A 4,648-nucleotide genomic window follows, 5' to 3' on the forward strand; every position below is an offset into this window, starting at 1 on the left:
GCTGTGTAACAAGCCTGTTGCACGAAGAAGGCAAAGTGCTAAAAGGAGAAGGGCTTGCATTGCTGCTAGTTATGGTAGAAGGCTCTGTAAAATGGAGGCATCTGCATCTGAGGCGGACTTGAGTCCTTGCAGAATACTAGTCTCTCTATCCAGGATCTCCTATAGAAGCTGTATCTTGGACTTGACTCTGGGTGCAATGAGTGTGTTTCACTGGTAAGTTCCATGCACCATGTTCCCTTGTACCTTCGTGCCTAGCCTCCTGGACTTGCTTGACTCTGGACTTCTGGCTATGTATTTGCCTGCCACCTGCCTTGACTTTGGACTGTCTGGCCATGCCTGCTTACCCCTCCTCCCCCCCCCCCCAGTCTGACATGCCATAGCTGATGGGAATAGAACACACACAGCTTCAGGTCCTAATAACCAAACACTGTTGAACCAGAACAGTTCCAAGGCAGTTCTGGATGCACCTGTTTCCAGGGTGTTCTATTCACTTCAGCTATGGCATAGACAAGGTCAGGTTGCAAACTGGTGCTTCAGTTCTTGGAATGCCTCCCCCGCAGCTGGAGACCACGAGAACCCCTCCTGGGTCACAGAAGTTGGGGCCAGACAAGCTCTGCAAACTAGGGAATGAATTACCAGTAGTAGTTGGAGAATCCTAGGAACCATTGGACATCTTTCTTGCTCTGGGGTTCCTGTCAGAAGAGCACAGCTTCCACCTTGGTGGGATCCATCTGTATGTCCGAAAGTAACAACTGGTCCATATAGGGTAGATGGAATGCCCACTTTTCAAGATTGGCATACAGGTGATTCTCTCGGATCCATTGTAGGACCATGCATATGTTGGAGATGTGCTCAACTTTACTCCTAGAGGATATCAGGATGTCATCAAGATAAATGATAACCTTCTGGTCCAGCAGGTCCTGGAAAATGTTGTTTGACCTGTCCTCTGTGGACCAACTTAGTTTTTCTGCGCCGTAAGAAAAAACAAAAAACTCAGTCCGCAAAGGGCAGGTCAACCGAATGCTTTTCAAAGGGCAGCAGACCCATCTGCTGAGAGGTGCAGATTGTCTTCTGTGTCTCTGTGTAGCTACAAAGATCGCTCCTCAAAAATAAAATTTCAAAAAATAGGAAAACGACATATTGCCAGAATTGGCAAAACCAGCTGAGTACAACTATGTGCTTTTCAGGCTGAAAAGGCACCCAGCATCAGAGCCTGCAGATCTGATATCCTGGGGAAGAATCCTTTCACCAGAGCACAAAATGTTGCATGCAAGTAGAGAGTGAAACTGACCGGAGAACAAAACAGTGGGGTGGGAAACAGCCTTTTCCCACGACTGATGCCTTTGTTGTCTGGAAAGTACCCAGAAGCCATCTCTTTTTAAAACACACACACACACACACACACACACACACACACACACACACACACCCCAGGACATCTTATTTTGGGTGTGTGGAGTGAAAAGAGGCAGTTGCCTCTTTTTAAGACAGATGTGCTGTACAGAATGGACCAATGTGTCTGTTGTGGGGCGGGGAAGGGAGGGTGAGCAGCTTTGAGACTCCTTAAAGGTAGATAAAAGCAGGGTACAAAATCCAACTCTCCTTCTTCTGCATAATAAATGTAGCTGAAAAAGGGGTTCAGATTAAAGATAGGTTGATTAGGGAGGGGGGAGACTGAGGAAACCAGAGAAAGGGGAGATGGTATAGGAGCTGCCAGGAGAAGAGAAAGACAAAAGAGTGTGGAAAGGAGAATAGAGGGGGACTCCCTGTAAATCCTTGAAAGTTCCCAGTGGTCAGAACTGAGCTAGTGGACCATAGTTTTCCTAGGTAGAGGCCTTCAGAAGGAGTAGAGGAGGGAAAACTGAAGATGGGAAGCAAATGACAACATATGGACAGATAAATGTAGGTTGCTGGTGAGTAAGAATGGGGAAATGCAAACAAGAAAAGAAAGAGGCTATGGAGAGTTTAAGGGAAAGAGAGGATGAAATTGTGGAGGAAGGAAATTACATCCCTTCTACAAGTATCTAGCAGCATGCCTTCTTCAGTGGGCACATTAAGCCTCCTTAAAACTAACTCAGCAATACTCCTTCCTCTGCAAGGGCTTTCCAGAATCTCAGACACAAAGGGATCTTTCCCACCATCTGCTACCCAAGATTTTTTTACTGGAGTTGACAGCAATGAAACCTGGGTTTTTCTGGGTGCAAATCAGGTTCTCTGCCTCTCTTGATACAACAGCAGCCCTAGCAACATATACAATGGCAGAGGTAGGATTAACAACAGTAAGATTCCATACTCTCATGTTTCTATGTATTTGCATAAGCTTTCTGATGATTGAGTACACCCCACAAGTAAAGCAGAATCAAACCAGAAATTATTGGATCTCTAAAGGTGAACAAAGTATGCTGAAACCTAGTCCCTAAAAGCTAAAGAATCAAGATTTGGGTCCACTAAAAGAAAAAGCAGCTACATTTAGAGACCAATTTCTCTATGGAAACAATTTTATCTTCCTTATTTTCTTTACATCTTTGGGTTGTTAATTTCTTTTTACACTGTAAGCTTTAATCACCATGGAAATCAACTAAAAGCTTCAGATGATTAATCAGAGGGGTCCAATTTTAATCAGGGATGGCAGCTTTTAACAGGTGGGGTTAAAATTTGAACACCCGCTTTTCTTTTGAGGCTATTTTGCATGCAATGAGGCACTCTCCCAGAGAGTTTAAAAAACAGAATATTAATGATGATATTTCCTTTTAACTTTCAGGTAGCTTTGTTTATTAAACTGTAAATTGCATTACACTTCTTTCTAAGTCACTTATACAGATGTTTTGAGCATATGAAAGAAGTCATTTATTAATCAATCAACTAAAAATTCCTTATTCAGTAAACAGCATAAAATTTGGCAAGTTCATGAAAGGTGAGTGCTTATCTGCTTGATGAGATAATTGTTAAATAAATTATCTGCATGTTCATAATTGCTGATAAAAAATGCAAGGGGTGTGTGTGGAGTATGAAACTGACAACAACAACAACAACAGTAGTCAAGGGCTCCTTCCGCACATGCAGAATAATGCACTTTCAATCCACTTGCATAATTGTTTGCAAGTGGATTTTGCTATTCCGCACAGCTGCAATGAAAGTGGATTGAAAGTGCATTATTCTGCATGTGCAGAAAGGGTCAATGAGTTCTTTTTTAATTAGTTCTTTTTTCTTTGAGTTCTTTTTTTCAATGAGTTCTTTTTTTTCTTTGAGGAATATGTGAACTTCCTTTCCCCTTGGACTATAAAGCACATCCTCAGGTGTGCATTTGTTTTCAGTTCAAAGGAGAAAGAAAAGATTCTCAAACCTGATCTAGTTCTTTCCTGGCAGGATTAGTGAATGGGGTGTTGTGGTAGCTTTCAAGGTTGTATGGCCGAATTTAATAGCGATTTTCTCCCTGATCGTTACCTGCATCTGTGGCTGGCATCTTCAGAGAATCCTCTGAAGATGCCAGCCACAGATGGAAATGAAACGTCAGGAGAAAATGTTACTAGAACATGGCCATACAGCCTGGAAACCACACAACACCCCAGTGATTCTGGCTGTGAAAGCCTTTGACAATGCATTGAACATCTCTATGGGGAAAAATTGTGATTGTAATATTGTAGGAAAGGGTAACTCACCATCTGTTCAAGCCAATGGACCAAGATCAGGGCAAACCACACATGAAGCTTTAATTCCACAACAGAGATGCTAGAGGTATAAATCTGACTTCAAAAAAAGTTATGGAACATCAGCATCATCATATTGTACTGACCAATAGAAGTGCAGCAGGTTGCTACCACAAAGAAATCTTGCTCTTTGGCATTAAAACTGGAATGGGCTGTTTTGGAGCATCCACACAACACTGTCCCCTAATCATCCACTATCCAGGTTTTCCCTCACTTTGATCCAACCCTTGCAAATAATACAACCTTATGGGGGGGGGGGGAAATGCAATCAAAACATGCTTGTGTGCTGTGTGGGTGAGAAGTGTGCCTGTTTGCAAATTTCATCCCCATTGGTATCATTTGCTCTGCCTCCAGGAGATTTGGGGGTGAAGTCTGACTGAGAAGGTGGGTTGTGGGGAAAGGCCTCAGCAGGGTATAATTCCATAGAGTCCACCCTCCAAAACAGCCATTTTTGTCCCAGAGAAACTGATCTCTGTGGTCTGGGGTCAGTGATAATTTCAGGAAATCTCAAGACCCCACCTCAAGGTTGGCAATGCCCCTCCCCTCTCTCTGAGGATATGGTGTGAGTTTGAGATCTGTTTGCCCTGTAAGAATGCCTGTGCCAGACTTTTTATACATAAAGCAAATACTCTCTACGTAGCAAGGCTACAGTACTCTCTCCTTACAAGCCCTGATAAGCATTAATTCCTGGAACTTCTCATTGCTTGGAGAAGTGGAGTGAGTGGAACAACAGTAGGCGTCATTCAATGCAGCTAGCCAAAAACATGGGTACTCCTCCAGAGTAATCACCTGTCAGTTAAGCCACGGGTGGAGGCTGTTCCCTCCACTCCTGCTGCCAGTTTCTTCATTGTGCTCCTCCCTAAAGCAGTTGAGTGAACTTTGAGGCACATAAGCTCAGTCAGGAAGGTAGCCAGACCAGAGGAACTGGTGAGCACAGAGAA

This window comes from Sphaerodactylus townsendi, linkage group LG11, assembly GCF_021028975.2.
Source record: "Sphaerodactylus townsendi isolate TG3544 linkage group LG11, MPM_Stown_v2.3, whole genome shotgun sequence".
NCBI lineage: Eukaryota > Metazoa > Chordata > Lepidosauria > Squamata > Sphaerodactylidae > Sphaerodactylus > Sphaerodactylus townsendi.